General features: G+C 37.5%; 1 protein-coding gene across 1 annotated transcript in view; it reads right to left on the bottom strand.

The window, feature by feature from the left end:
* The window catches only part of ANO4 (anoctamin 4), a 135,699-nt gene that overhangs the window by 88,991 nt on the left and 29,818 nt on the right, over positions 1–16,890 (bottom strand). The window lies entirely within an intron of this gene.

The raw sequence follows: 16,890 nt of genomic DNA, 5'->3' as shown, positions 1-16,890 counted from the left end.
AAACTGGAGTAAAATTGAAATTCTCACCTATCATACCTCTGGAACTAGTATAGCTGGCATAATTAGAGCAGTCTGTTTCTTTCTCTTATACGGGGAGTGTAAAAATGCAACACAAAAAGAAAAATAAGATAAAATCTCACTGCACTTAACAATACCAATTTTTCTATACACTTTGTAGATGCAGTATTATAGACGTTTTCTTCTATTACAAAGATTTCCTGACAGGAAAATTATAATTCCATTAGATGATTTCTGAAAAAAAAAATCAATATGGCTCATGCATCAAGGACTCTATAACTTATAATTCAATCATTTTCTTGAAAGGAATTTGATTAAAAACAAAGCAGTTTGGGCTCAATGAATATTGGAAAACATATTCTAAACATATTCTATTAGTGTTACATCACTAGACAATAGGAAAAAATTATCCAAACTGTAGAACGCTTTCTCAGCAAGCCACCACTTAGGGAATTATAATTGTTCATACACTGCAGGCTGTAGTTCCTGCAAAATATTTAAAATATAACACCTAGCATGTCCAAGAAATGTAGTGTAAAAACGTGCTTTGCACCACTTGATGCAACTTTATAGAGTCACTGTAGTTCGTTCTGCTGTACACACAGGCACCCTCAGGTGTAATGTCCTTCTCCACCTTTGTCTTACACAAACAAACGCACAACTGGCAGACATCTCCCACTGATATATTTGTTTCCTCTTCCAGAATCCCATCTTTCTCATGCTTGCTTGTCTCCTCCACATCAGTCAACGTCACTTTTCTCTCACCAGGTTCCCTCACACGACCACAGAAGGCAACTAGTCCTACACATCATTCTCTGACTATGTATGACCTATGATGGAGGTATTTCCAACATCAGACCTCTGCCAATGACAACCTCTGGAGTACAACAAATTACACATATCTGTATTTTTAACAATTTCAATTTGAGGAAGTAAAAGGAAGTCCTCTTAACGTTTGAGAGAGAGGAACCTTATATAAAATAAATGCATACAAAATTCCACAAACTACCATGGGAAGAAGAATGTGGAAATTTGTGATTTGCCCAGATGGCATTTAAGCACAAAATGGGAGCAAATTGAAAGTTTTGACAACGATTTTGTTTCTGACAGCATTTACTTAAAGGGCCCATCCAGCACAGATGCCATGTCTCCTTTAGAACATGAAAGGTTAACAGGAAAGTATCAAAATACTAATAAGGAAAGAGCTCTGGATAACAACTGAGCAATCACCACCACTGTACGTGGTTGGTGGAAAGTGCAGTGACAGTAACACTGGAAAGAAAATAGAAGGTCTAATATTAGAAATGTCACGAAGAGCCTAAAGTGATGAATTTACATCAGCATATGAAATTTTTTTATATATAATGAAGAGCAAAGAAAAAGAGGGGGCAGGGGGGAATCATGCTTTGTGCGTAAGGAAATGGCTTCCCTCATATGACTCTCTAGGTCTGACAAACATGCTATTGTAGCACAGAAGGCAGAGATAGTGAGGAGCCTGAAAGGTACAAAACGTAGAAAAGATGAACACACAAAATGTCACTGTTAGGATCAAGAAGTGAAGATAGCAACAGAAGCAAGAGTAAGGTAAAGTATATGAAGGGGAAAAGAATATCAAATTAAGAGCGTGTAGGGCTCAAATTTCCCTGGTCGTTCATTTTGCATGGCTATTCAGCAGGGAGTAAAGTCCAGCCCAAGTAAGAAAGATATGGATTAATTAAAGAAAGATCAGAGCAGGACAATGAGATTGATCAAGGGTTTTAGGAAATTTGACCTAGACGAAAATGAAAGAGCCAGGGTGATTTAAATTGCAGAAGAAAATGCTAAGCAGATAACACAGTAACATCTTAAAAATAAGTAACAAGCAGTTGTGGATAAGAAGGGAATGAACTGCTCTCCATGTTGCTGCTGAATCAGGCAAGGAATAACAGAATTAAATTGTAGCAAAGGAGATTTAGGTCAGATATGTTAAAAAATCAAGCTGAACAATACTGAAACATTAGAGTGATCTGGCAAGGGAGGCTACTGGCATTTAGGAAAAAAACTGGATAAACAGTTGGCAGCATGTAGTTGGCCTGCCCTTGGAGCTGTGGGAGGTACTTTAGCCTCTTGAGGCCCCACACCCTCCCAGTCTCCTCTATTAGGACTTGCAAGCTAATCAAGTAGTTGTAAAACATTATAAAATCAAACCTTGCTTATTTGGCACAGCTCACCTTCACTCTGCCCTGAAGGATGTCATAATACAAGATCAAGGAAACAGAGCATTTCATCTTGAGAGACAACGCACTATGAAAAATAAGCATAGCAAATATTAGAAAAAGAAAATGGGGCAATTCAGAGAGCAAATAATGGTGTCACTTCTTTTTAAACAACACATCTGGAAGAGTAGTCCTATGCTCAACACAACTACCCCTTGCATCTGGCTTCTATAAGAAGCCTAGAAGGCCAACAGTGTTAGGACTGCTTTAATAATTAGGGATTACATTGGCAAGGGAAATTTAAAGAAACTTCCAAAGTGGGGTCAGAACACTAAAAAGCAGGACTGGGTACTGAGACATTATTGGCATATTTGGCATAAATCTCTGGCATTCCTACTAGGGGATAGGATCTAGAAGAGAGATGCGAAGATGTTTGAAATAAGATGGGGCGTTTGACCCTGCGGAAAAGCCAGGGTTAAGAAGCAATCTCAAAATGCTCCACAGATCAAGTCAGTCTTGGGAGACTTGGAGCAGGAGAAGCAAGACAGACAAAACTTCCTTAGTCCCTCCAGTGTGGCTGAGACAGTGGCTCGAGCAGGGAGAGCTTTAAGCATTAAGTATAAGATAAAAGTGTTTGCCATGTTTTGTTCTTTAGTTCTGGTACTTAATCTTTTCCTAAAATAAGACTTGTTTGCACATTAAACCTTTTTGTTGTTTATGTGAACCACAGGTGAATCTGAAAAGACCAAGGCATAGCACCATCTCAAAGACAACAGGTGAAACTAAAGTGGGTCCACAGATCCAGTCTAGCACCAGCCTAGGACTTCCAGGAGCTGGGATATGGGGCTGTAAGGGTGATATGAGGGTCTGACAGTGTCTAATCTGGAATAAAAAGAGAAGCCCTATATCATGCTCTCCATGTGGATGATACTGTGATGATCTCTGGCAAGAAGGCAGCAATGAATATATGGTTCCTGACTTTGGGAAAACTAAAACCATCATCCACCTGCCCCACCCTCCTTGTTTTGCTTTCACCATACTAAAATCAATTAAGAAATAAAGAGATATTTGATAAGAATTGAAGGTGATTCAGGCAAAAATGGTATTTAAACAGTAAATTTCTCCAAACCCATCCAATTTCCTTCAGAGATAATTTTAGGATATTTTGAACAGTATTCATATGCAGCACTTAGTGTGGAATATATCATTATTTTACTTAAAATGAATTTCTGAGATCTTCAGGTTCTATAGACTTCAAGGTCAAAATTAAATGGTTAAGGGCATTAGAAACATGTCTTTCCTTTGTTAAAGACATACTCTTAACTCAGAACAATTCAATTTACAAGAGGGTATATACTCAAGAATAACAGGATGAAACAGATGAGTGCTTTTGGATATTGGTAATAGCTTGTTGACAGTGCTCCGGGGCTTTACTGATAGAATGAGGGAGAATGTTTGTCAGGCATTTAGGGAGACGCATATGCACTTCCTAGAAAATACAAATTCAAGAAAACCTGAACCATATTAATGTTCCCACTGCAAATTTTTAGGATCTGACTGTGAAAATATCTGAACGTTGGATAAGAAATATGAGTGCAAGTAGTTAATTCACTTCCATGTATGTTCTGATGAGATCTGAACCAAATCGTGAGCCTGGCACCATGTCCTAGGCTATTAATCTAATTTTACTTTTCTGTAGTCACAGGAAGTAAAACACCTGTGCAGTGAATCTGACTGCAAAGGCCACATCCAGCATTTCTGCATCAGGAATCTAGTAACAAGTTTAGGAAATGAGGTTTTGTTTTATGTTACGCAGTATCTGATGGAAAATATGCTTGATGCCTTACATGTAGTCTATGAAATAAAATTTAAAAAGAATCCGCAAATAAAAACTTTTGTTAGTGAGATATAGTTAGTCCTATATGAACATTTCAGTGATCAGCTCTGTTGTTTAAGAGAGAAATGCATTTTGTTTCTACATCAAACTGAATAAATTACACAAAAATTAATCAAATTGAACAAGATTTCTAAAATTTGTAGGTAAACACATGAAACATTTCAAATGTATTTAAGTTTAAATATTGTCCACACAAAATAGCATGTTTTGGTGTATTACTAGATTATATAATCACACATTTTCTCTTTTTTTTTCCTTTCTGTTTTCTCTTTTGTAAAGCTAAGATCTTATCAAATAGCATGGCATTTAATATTAGGCATTTAATTTGGACTCTGTTTAAATGAAATGTTTTCACATTTTCAAAATGTTTCCCTGTTTGCTGAGTCTAATCTATATTAATGACTATTATTTCCTTGCCTTTCTCTTCCCCTGCCTTCTGTTAAGTCATCCTCCATACATACAAAAGATGAGGCTTGTGTTGAATTTGTAAAGACATTTTACACTCAGGTTTTTATAGGAGGAGTTATACAGTGAGAAGGATTCTTTTCTTACTTATCTGCCATGATTTAACGTGGATATGCCTCCACATCTTGATACTAGCTTCCTCTGAATGCTTTCTGCCCACCATCTTTCTCCCCCTTTCCCAAAATTCCAGTGTGCTCACCTTCAGGCCAAGATGAAAATGTAAATTGACATAGCAAGCACTCATCAATTCACAGCAAAGAACAGAAGATGTCAAAGAATGGAAAATCTGCAGAAGCCTTAATCTATTCCATAGCTTGGGGTTTTTTGAATTAAACTTTACAATTGCCATATAATTCTGTTAGCTGTTTGCTTTACACTCTGCCAGTATTGGGGCTGATCCTGCCATCTACAGATCTACTCCCGTGAGTCCATAAGTATCACTTGGGCACACGACAAACAACAAAGCATATCTTTAGTAGTTTATAGATATGGTGTGTGCCATATATCTGACCTAGTTTCCCCTGCTGGACACTGGCAGGCTGCTATATTTGTATCAAAACACGGGCACTATCATGGCTTTAAGCCCACTGATCCTGAGAAGCTGCCTGAAGGTTTAGTACCAAGGAGCAGATGTCACAGGTGTGATTCAGGGCAACTATGTTTAGATGTCTGCAATGGAGAGGGTCAAGCACCTTCAGGGTACAATTCATTTGTTCTGTTTTCCGCAGAATGAGATGAACTGCTGCCCAGAAAGGCTTGCTCCTCCCCAGCCAGGTATCTGCATTGCAAACAGCTACGGTCAATAAGATGGTTCTTCTCCCTCTTGGGACTCTGCGGTACAGCCCTTATTTTTCCTGGACTCCTGTAACTGTGCTCACCACCCACCCCAACTTCTGCACCGGTGCAGACGCATTACTTCCTACAACTGCACCTTCACAGGTGGTTCTAGTTCACTGCTTAGCTGTCTGGGACACCACAGTGAAAGCAAGTGATTCAGAACTTTTGACAAGGCCTTGGCTGTCATCCACTTCCCCCATCCCACATTATTCATTCTGCCCACAGAAAATACACAAGGAAGTACAGACCTGCAAATACCAAAGCCTCCCACTAGCATCCTTCGCACTTTAGAAGGCCTCTTGATTTTGGCCAGTACTTTCTTTATTTTATTACTTGTATTCTTCTTTCCTGTGAATTTATGAAGCTACTGATAAAAATCCATAAATCTGCACAAGACTGTTGACCCTGAATGTTCTACATACTACAGCTCCCATCCACTCAACTGCTCTTTCAGGACATTGTTTAATCCAATACTGTTTCAGAAAGCCACGGTTTCCAATAGCAATAGCGCTCACAGTACAAACTCAAGAACTCTGAAGATGAAGGGCCAGGCTGTAGCCTGCACTGAACTACAGACATAGAAGAAAAAAGCCATGGCCATCCTGACCTAGCATTGGTGACAGTTTTACTTCAGGAAGATGACCTTCCCATAGGTACTCCTATGACAGTAAGAATGCCTGAGCTTCTCCAGGTTCTCCAGAAAATGAGGTCACAGTTCAGATTACTAACTTACAAGGCAATGAAAGGCACAGAAGTCTAGGTATGGAAAGACAAGTTTCTGAGTGGAAAAGAATATATAAAGAGCAGTGCAGTAGAACTCTGAGTTGTTGGAATTACTGGAGGTTTGGCTAACCCATATTAAAACTGAGTGTAACATCTGCCTTTCATTTAAGATAAATGTAAAAAGTAGCTGGCCTCCTTTATGGAATTGAAAGACCAAAAAAACCCCAGAAACAGACATAAAAAATGAATAGGTGCATCCACCTGGAAAAAGGCACATGAAAGTCCTGAACAGCATAGTCTTGATTTTATAGCTGACCCTGTTTTGAGCAAGAGGTTGAACTACAGACCTCTTGAGGTCTTTTTCAACCCAAATTATCCTATGATTCTATAAAAGGGCAGGGTAAAAGCCAGTCGTCTGGACTAGGCAAGAGTACTTTCTGATTTGTTAAAAAACTTAAGAGATGGTGATTTCACTGCATACACTGGAAGGGGAAAAATTCTAAAGAAATGGACCTGGTGAAGAAAACAATTCTAAGAAAAGCCTTTACAAAGAGCACCTTTTGGCTTTGAGCCAGTTGACAAGTGCTCAGTATTATGAGCAAATCTAGTATCTTCCATGTGATTCTTCTGGTCTCCACAGAAAATTTATACATTCCTTTTTAACAAAATGAATTGCAACAAAGGAAAAAAAGAAAAGCTTTCTTTTGCTTTTCACTCCCTAGTAATATGCAGGATCCTGAACTGGAGCATGCTTGGTGTTACCTGGTGAAGTGGCTTTCAGACCTAATTTGTACACTCCAGAGGTGATAAATCCTCTTCAGACCATCAAAGTGAAGCCTATATCAAAAATTATTTTATATGCTTGCATTACAAACAAGTCAGAAGAAGTGACACATGTAAACATGTCTTCTAGATGTGGATAACTTTATAGCTTCTATTTTAAAGAAATGAAAAATTACATTACAGAACTTCATTTTTATTGACATTTGGTAGTTGAGAATATCAGATTTGTACAACTAGTGGAATCTCGAGAATGTTATCAGTATCTCATTTAAATGGACATTTTAAAGGGAATGACCTGAATAAAAGAGGTTTTAGTAGATTGATTAAAAAATCTTCATGCAATTTTCCTCAGCAAAAAAAGAAGAAAAGAGAAGAATGTTTAAAGTGTAGAAAAATATATTCATTGGAATTTAGCAACTACCAGTCAAGCAAATAAACTTGTTGATACACTTCTTTCAAAAAACAATTTCTGCTTCTGAATCTAAGCCAAATAAACTAAAATGTGGAAAAAATACACTAAAATTAGATGGATGAGTTGTAACAGCTTATTATGGGAGATAATTTTCCAAACAATTTCATTTTAAAACCTGTCTATACCTAAATTCAAACCCTTAAATTTTATATATACGGAAATCATGTATATTCAATGTTAGATATGATATTACAGAGACACAGAAAGATATAAGAAAACTATATACTTCTAGTTCTTATGTATAGAAGTATGTGAATGTGAAAATCCCTCAATATTCTACCATTATTACTAGCCTACAATGGCAGTTTTTCAAAACATGACATTTATAAACTAACCTGAAAGGGGAAGGTCAAAAAACCACAGTGGAAACAAAGAGCAAATGTCTCCAAATCTACCAGTCATTAAAAATATGAATTTTGCATATTGCAAGACGAAGTATAGAGTCATGGTTCCCCGATTTACATGTCTCCATTTTGTTGTTCTCCTATCTACATTCTCACTGTCAAGGTTTTCTTCTTTATGGAAGGTTTGGAATTTTAAAAAGGTTTAGGAGATGGTTGTTAAAAAAAGTAAGCACAAAATTCTTGTGTTAGTGCTTGACAGTGGAGACGTCAGAAAGGGGAGTCAATCTTATTTCTTATAAATGGAAAGATCTATTTGAGTCTATTAAGAAAAACAACAAGCTGTATCTAAGAAAAGTTGTAAGTACTGTACCATGAAAACCTCCAAGAGGAAAGAAATGGGTCTTTACACTGCTTTGCCTACAAGGCACCTTTAGAGATTGTTTATAAGCTTTCATATATGAATATGAAAGATATTTATGCACAGAAGAGAGTTTTTTAAAACAGATACAACTTTAAAGAGGGGGACATGACTAATTGGTTTTCAGAGGTTTCAGTCAATGTGGCTATCTCAGGAACATTTTTTCCTTAGGTCAGGCTTTATTAAACTTCATATACAACATCACTTCATTATCACTCTGAAGCAGCAAGAAACAAATACCTAAATATGCAGTGTATAATGCTGGATTTCATTTGGGCCCAGAGAGCCATAAACTGAAACATCTTTTTCAATGAAGTCCGAGCACTGAGCTGATTTGACTAGCTCTATTTTGTGAGGCTCTTACCACAGTTAAAATACAGTTAATGCAAGGCAAACAGCACCAGTGCTCCATTCACTCCATGACCAAATTAACCTGGTATAACAAAGAAAGTAATCGGCTGATGAGAGGACCTCCAGTGCCAAAAGCGGGTGAAAAACAGAATTGTCCCTTCCAGATTCACGCTTCTCTCCCGGGACTACTTCCAGGGATGGCAGCCCCATACCACTTCATGCTGCAAGGGAAGATGCAAATGTCTCCTAGACCAAGAAGGTACTGCGGCCACTTGAAATCAATACTATTTGTTCAGATCGCAATGCTGTAAACACAATGCCATCTTTTCAAAACAAGTTCAACATCAAAATCATGAACATGAAATGAGAATGTAAAATGTACTGCTGGTGTTTCCATATACTCTGTCTTTCTGTTCACTACAGATAGCTCTAGATTTATGCTTATTAAGCCAGTAGTATATGGGAGTGCTGCGGCAACCCAGTCACGTCACCTTTGGGCAATGAAAACTCTCACTGTGCATTAAGTGATTGTAGCATTGTGAGTTACGCTTCTTCCTGATGCCACTGGCAGGCAAACAACACCTCAAAAATAACTGCAGTTTAATACCAATTATTGTAAAGGGAAAGGTGACTTTTGACATATAAAGGACATCTTGTATGTAATCTTCACTGTTTTTTTTAATCTTTCATCTGTCTGTTTTTTTCCATGAACCTGGTGTCCTTCAAAAGGTTTTTGACATTCTGACTTGTGAAGACTGATGACAGGAAACTCTTTGACAAAAAATTCCTACTCAATGTTCCTGAAGGAAAAGAAGTATCTCAGGGCCCCTTTTATCCTTTTTTAATTGTCTATGTATTTTCTATATCACCTCCATACTCCATGAAAAAGCCATACCTTTTTCAAATGTAGATAATTTTTTCAGCAACAGTTTCTTAGTCTACTAGCTTTACAAAGTCCTGTTAAAGGCTGGAATTTGTTAACTCAGAAACATATTAACTTCTTGGCTCCCTCAGACAATCAAGAAGGTTACTTCTAAGAAATGCACACTGAAATTCAAGTTCAGACTCTATCCATCCAGACTTCCATGTACCTTCTCAAATTTCTCAAATTTCTCTTCTGAATTGCCACTGTGCTGTACAGTGGACATAGTATCTGAAAGCTAAAACATTTTCCCTCCAAAGCTCAGGTAGCTAGAAACTCCTCTTCTGTTTAGTGATGATGCTTTTTGGTACAGAGCACATTCTGGAAAAGGATATTTTTCCGTTCATACCTATACATGTTTCTCTAAAACACTGCCAAAAAGAGACTCCACTTGCTATTTGCATTAGATAATAAACTAACAATAAATCTTGGAAGACCAGTCTGTTTTTAACTTGTTCGGGCTGAATTTGGATGAAATGAACAGCTCAATGTTTTAAATTAAATAGCTGGAAGCACTTTCACTTATAATGCATGTGGTGGGGTTGCATTTGAGTCTGGTTCTCTTTTTGCAGGCATAGTTTATGTCACTTTGATGTCTCCATCTGCGATTTGTGGATACAATCAGACACAGTGCTTAAACAGTAAATAACAAACTGCATCTGCTAATAATGGGATATTATGCTGTTCGTGAAACCACAGCTCCTGCAGGCCGCATAATTTGTACTGTAAGTTCATTAGCTGTAGATATTTACATATTGAATAATAGGATCAGAAAAGTGAGAGACTGAAACAACTTACTAGAGTACATGGAAACTACTGAATGCTTTATATTAGTTACAGCAGTAGATTAATATTGAACTGCATGGGATCTTCTCCAATGACCAAGAAGGCCTAGTTTTGTCCAAACACTAGTTACTCAGACAAGGGGAGATGCTTGCCACTGTTACTCATGTCTTACTATTTTACTTATTGCAGCTCTAGCATGGAAGCAAAGTTCTCTCCCTTATGTCAAAGGAAGGAACATCTACATAGTATTTTTCATTACCTTGAGAAAGATATTGACTATCCTTGTTTCTGCTGTGTGTATACATGAGTGTATACGTGTATATGTACATGGGTTAAGTATGTGATGACAGTAACTGGAGGGTCCTCCATCACTATTAAAAAAGAAAGAACAGGAAAGAATTTGATTTCCTTTCTTCTTGAAACTGTCCTTGAGTGTGGTTTAAAATTAAATCGGCAAGGAAAGACAGGATGTGTAAATTGTTACAAATACAGAATGATGTAATTTAAAATGCATTAACATGTAAAAGACAGATCCCTCAGCTAGCATAAACTGCCATTGAGCTGTTGACTTAAATGATAAGGTGACAGCCAATAATCTGCCCCACTGCAATTAAAGGAGTCACACATTATTATAGAACAGAAAAAGATGATGTGAACTGTGTTGGAATTAAGAAACTCATTATGTCAGCAACCCCTAATTTTTCTAGGTGGGCAGCTATATAGTTTGTCCTAAAGGGAAGCCTTTCAGCCATACGTGACGTCCCCCACATGGCCGGACCTACAATGCCTGCACAGTACAGATGATCATCACATGCACCGTTGTCCTGGTGCTTCCTAGCAGCAGGACATATATTGCCACACAGTGCATACACACAGATATATTCCTCTCTGTAAAAAAAACCTTGGAGGACAGCAGATGCAGTTTTGGTGGTGGAAGCTTTCCCTAGCCACCTTTTTCTCTAGTGGATAGGAGGGTTTGGTATGTGCAGATAAAGGTCAACATCACAGAGAAGTGATACGAGCACCAAAAGAAAACAGCAGCCAGGAAAACATTCCCCAGCTGACCTGCAGCCAGCTCCTGACCACCACTGAAACTCTCCTGGCAAGCTGCACATAGTTATTGGGCCATAGGCTGAGTGCTCCGTTATAAACTGCACACCTGGTTGATTAAATTAACATCTATAGCAGCACTAAGTTACAAACAAGTTACTGTTCTTTCAATAACTGAATAAACTGAAGTTATAACAAAAAGAAACTTAGAGTCATTCCAAAGGCACGGAGATTTTACTGTGCACTGCTTCTCAGAGAAACAAATTACATAAGCTAAGTTTATAAAACACCTTTCCTCACTCAGATCTGCAAACGCCACTTAGGGCCTGGAAGTCAGCTTAATTCTTTTCTGCCCATGAATCACAATCAGCAATAACGTTTATGTAACAGGACTTTCATGAACAATTGCAGCAATGACGCACAAACCAGAAAAAAGCAGATCAGTCACATAACTGTTTTGGCTCTGCAGTACTAACAACAACAACAACAAAAAGTAGTAGATGTCATTTTTGCCAGAAAGATAGATGATAATATTTGACTACGCTCAGGAGGAATAGCTGTTGATTATAACGTCTCTTTTTCACATCATCACTTTCTGAGCACAACTATATTTAAAGTTTCAGTCTTTGAAGCTCTTGTTTTCTTTCATAGTCATTCTTTATTTCTAACTTCTACCTCACTTTGACATAGTCAAAAGTCTATTTTGGTTTTACACTCAGGGATGAGCCAAGAGTCACAGAGATACTGTATTGTGTGCTCCTTCTGTCATCTGTAATTTCTCTCAACATTCATCATTTTAAACCAGGCTCAAAGTTGCTGCTAAATATAAGTCTCTTACTGAATACATGTTTCTAGCCTCTAAAGTCCTGCCCCATTAGTGCAAAATTACAGCCACATTAAGAGAAACTGCTTCATGCCGCCTCACCATGAACCTAGCTACATCTGCTTGCAAACTTGAAAAGTCATGAAATAATATCATCCTGTAACTATATTGCATCAACCTCTGAAAAAGATCTCAAAACATAACTTTCAGACTCAGATTAACATAACTTTCAGAGTAATTTATACCTGCTAGTAGATATTTGTTCATACAACAAAAATGAATCTTATACTGTCCTCTTGTTGCGTTTTCACCAGAGAACATCTATTGTATATTTCTGCTGCCTATTGTATAAACCAGCTGCGTATCATCTGCCAGATGTTGCCCCAGAAATGTCAGCTGCTGCTTGAGGCAGGGAGTGAATGCAATTAAAGATACCCCGGTGACAGCTTGACACTTACGGTGGCAATGTTTAAATTTTAAAGTGGGCATGTAACACAAAACACACACAATTTGGATTGTTCCTGAAAACTGGACCAGTACACTACACTAACATCCTTCATTTGGGAGATGTAAAGATCAATGTGTGGGCAGAAGCCCAAATGGATTGACTGCTTTTTGTAAAATATCTGAAACTAGTTCCTGAAACATATTCCATCCTGTAGCTGTGAGGAGACCTCCTTTTTAAGGCAGTAAGGAATCCTATTGCTTTAAAACAGTTCATTGCTTTTATACTGAAACATTAGTATATACAAATATGCAAAATATAAAAAATAAGGGGCCTGAATACTACTTTCACTACTTATGTGGTTAGTTCCCCTTTACTACATTTCTATCTATCTATTTCTACTGGCATCCCAAATGCTTTTTCAAATAAACTGTATAAAATCCACTTACAAATTATAAACTAAAAACTTTGGACACAATCATTAAGTAAAATTTATTAAGTACATTTAGTAGTAGAACTACTCTGTATAAATTAGTTTAGTGCAGTCATGAGAAGAAAAAAAAAAAACAAACAACCCAAAACATGCCAGGTTCAAACTAAATGAATTCCTAGGGCTACATGACCAGATCCTACCCAACATTAGACTCATTTTGGATACACAGTATTTACTTAAATCTAAGTTGACCTTCTTCTCTCTTACAAATTACAAATCCAAGGGTGGTCTGTGTTTGTTCATCCAGCATAGACTTCTTTGGCCTACCTTACATCTATCCTGGATTTGCATTGCATTACAGTCCAGCTTAAATAGGTTGCAAGTGAACAAGTTATGCTGGCTACCTCTGTGCATTCTCTATTAGCATACTATGTAGTATATAGTATTAGCATTCTATAATTTAAAGTACCTTATTGAAAGATGTCTGTAATATGGTATCCACGTACCAGCACACTGTAATCGCTGTTTACAGCAACTAAGTTCTACCTGACCATTTAGGTTAGGGATTAAAATACATTAGTTGAAGCTGCAGGAATGATTTGGGATAAAGGAACTTAGCTGGATTTTGGCCAAGAGGTCTTTATTCTAGCGAAAAATACCATGGTCCCAATGTAGTTCTGATGCTTCATTCTCTCTTGAAAAGATAGGTTTTCAAAAAATATGCTGGGTTTTTCTTGTCCCAGAAGGATGAACACTATATTTGGAATGACAGATGCTATCTATGCTTTCTCTTTACATAAAAGTGATCACAAGTTATTTTTTTCTGATTGTCAATGGGCTGATCTTAGTCTCATGTTTATTTTGGTTTTGGATAAATATCAAACATACCCTCGGAATGAGGACAGTAGTACGCCATCTCCTGTTAACCGTTTGCCAGTCACCTCTGGAAGGTATGAGTCTTGTGTAATATTTACAGAAGGTTATCAGTACCTACTAATGAGCAAAGCTATTGGCACCTCACCTCTGATGAGAACTTGCTCCATTTGGAGAACGCCCTCTCCATTTTACCCAATATATGTCTGTTTCAAAGAGTATTAAAAAATGAAAATAGTAAGGTCATCAAGAATCCCAGAGTCAGGATATCATATTTATCTCACTTGTGAGACACTGTAAAAAAGGATAAATCAATATAGGATAAATACAGCCTCTTTTCCTGGAGTGACCTATATTTTCAATTAACAGCTTCTATGCACATGATCATATGTGTTGGATGTGAGCTTTGCTGAACTGGGACAACAATGTCATCCTATCCAGACCCAATATACACTGAAAAGCAGGGACAAGGGTCAGAAAATTATTTATGCTGATCCACTCGGTTAGCATTCACTCTCAGAGCTGTTTTCCATACCTTCACTAATTTAACGATCTGTTCCTTGGTCTGGGATCCGCTCATTGTTTACTACTGGATATACAGAGCACCAAACCTGGCAGAACTTGCATGGCATAGTGTTGTGGTATAACTGAAGAATGTGAATGTGAATTCGTTGGAGGATATCTGCAAAATGTTATAAACTTTTTCTAGACTCAAAAACATTTACCTATTCAGACCTTTCTCAGCTACATGGTCTTGACATTGTGCCTGAAGTTATCTCAACATTTATTAATTCATTTCAGATTCACTTTTTCATTTCATGCTGTTAAGTGAACACTTTTCTCCCTGCACCCACCATTTCCTGGGCATTTTGCTGTGCTGCACTTGTCAGCAAGCCACTGCAGTGCATTTTTCTCTCTCTGCAGTGTTACTGAGGAATATAGTTTTGAAATTGCAGTGTGAACAGCCCTGTGTGTTTTTCTTTCTGTCACTGATTTAACATTAAAAAGACAGAACAAAATCCAATGTCAATATATGAACAGCCAGTAGTCAAAGGAGAATGAACCAACAACCACAAAAAATACATGGAAGGTAAAAAGTTTCTTTCAGTCCAGCTGTTGCCTTTGTATAAGTTCTGTGGCCAAAGCAACAGGCAATTCTCTCGTTTTATCTGGGAGCAAACTTTTCCCAGTGGAAGCAATATATTATGTACGAACACTTAGAAAACAGGCCTGCTATTAAAATCTTCCAGAAATTACACTCAGAATGATGTGTAGCCTCACCAAAAGGAAAAGTAAAAATAATGAGAAATAATGTAGGCATTAAGTGATTACACTGCTTAGTGTAAACCTAAGTGTTATGCAGCACAGCTGTTACTCTGCAGGGAGAGGGAAGGACTGTACCAAGAGTGTACTTATTTCCTGAAGGACTTAACTCAACATGGAAACTGATGTGATCATAAAATATACATGCTAGGGTTTAATTTTAGGTCAGAGTCATATGTTAAAAAAGATCGCTACCCTAGATTTTAAAAACATTGGCCTGAGTCATGTAACACAACCTCATTTTGATCATTCTGAGTTTAGAAAATGTACAATTACTGGTGCTGGGAAGAAGTCACACCAAGGCCAAATGAGATTAATATGAAATAAAACTGCATGTCAGTAGCATAATAGAAACTGAAATGAATACTCAAATGGGCAGAAACACTCATGAAGCCCAGGCAGCAAAGTCCAAGTAAACAGCTTGAAAGCCACAAGAAAACTCTATAGTTGGCACCTAAATCATTAACTTGAAAATGTTTTCTGTGCAGAATGTTGCAATAAGCTTTAAAATACCTAAAATATAAAGTGATTTCATAGCTTTCAGTGCTGACTGTAGCATAGTAATAAATCTGCAAAAATCACAAAGTAGGAAAATATTGGTTCAAAACCATTGGGCAGATGTATCAATAGGGAGGATTCATTGCACATTCATTTTCTACACTGCCCGTGTAGGGACTTCTTCAGTGTCTCTCTTGGTGGAAGCAGGGCAGAATTCTAGGATGTGAAGCTGAACAGCTGCAGCAACCCTATCGTGTTCAGACAGTGGTATGTTTACAAGAAACATGTAATAAATGAACAATGGCTGCCACTGAAAATATCTATCAACTACTGCAGCACTAAAGATGCTAACTTTTAGGTTATTTGAAGGAATAGTTTACAGTAACTGATTAACGTAACCAGTGTTATACTCTTATAAACTTATATCCACCAGTTACTGTGTTCATGCAGAAACAATCAAAGAAAGGAAACATTTTTCATTATTCTGGAGACGAACAGCTTCTATTTTTTCCTCCTCTGTGTTCTCCAGAGAATTGTGCCTTTCAAGTACACAGGTGGAATATTTACACGTGTACCAGGAATTCAGCAAAAGAAAGGGAGATAATGCACAACACCTACACAATTGACCAAAACCCGTAACCTGAAAACTCCATTTCCATCAGTGGCAGCGCAGCAATGCATATTACCATGTGTGTGAGCTGATCAAGCACAAGAAAAGCTAAATATTCAGCAATATCTATTCTGCATGGAAGTGAGACTTAAGCCCTGTTTAAGCACAATTCCAAAAGTTTAAGAAAGAACATAGCCTGGGCAAAAGAGATATTGTCTCTTTAAGCCTTGCTTATGCTATCTATCACATCTATAAATTTTTAGAAACTTTATATTCATTTTTACACTCTTGTCCAGAAAAGACTTACTGTTTTAGGACATTGTGGTGGAAATAACATTGAGATAAATGATTCATATGTACTGTCCAATTATTTCCATGTTTAGGATTAAGACAGAAGGAAATACTTCAGGCTGTTTTCAAACTACCAAAATACTGCTCAGGTCCCTGTGCCTAAACTGATAGGAAATGGAAGGCAGGCATCTAGTTAGGCCTCTGGAAAGACTACCAAAAGCCTCAGCAACAAGTGGAGCAGACAGCCAAAAGGAAAAGTAGATGCAGAAATGTGTATTGCACTCAGTAGTATTTAGGCCATCCAAACCCAGCACTTGTTTTCTCTATTGCACA

The sequence above is a fragment of the Phalacrocorax carbo genome, chromosome 1, assembly GCF_963921805.1.
Source record: "Phalacrocorax carbo chromosome 1, bPhaCar2.1, whole genome shotgun sequence".
Taxonomy (NCBI): Eukaryota; Metazoa; Chordata; class Aves; order Suliformes; family Phalacrocoracidae; genus Phalacrocorax; species Phalacrocorax carbo.
This window is presented reverse-complemented; position numbering and strand designations above follow the sequence as displayed.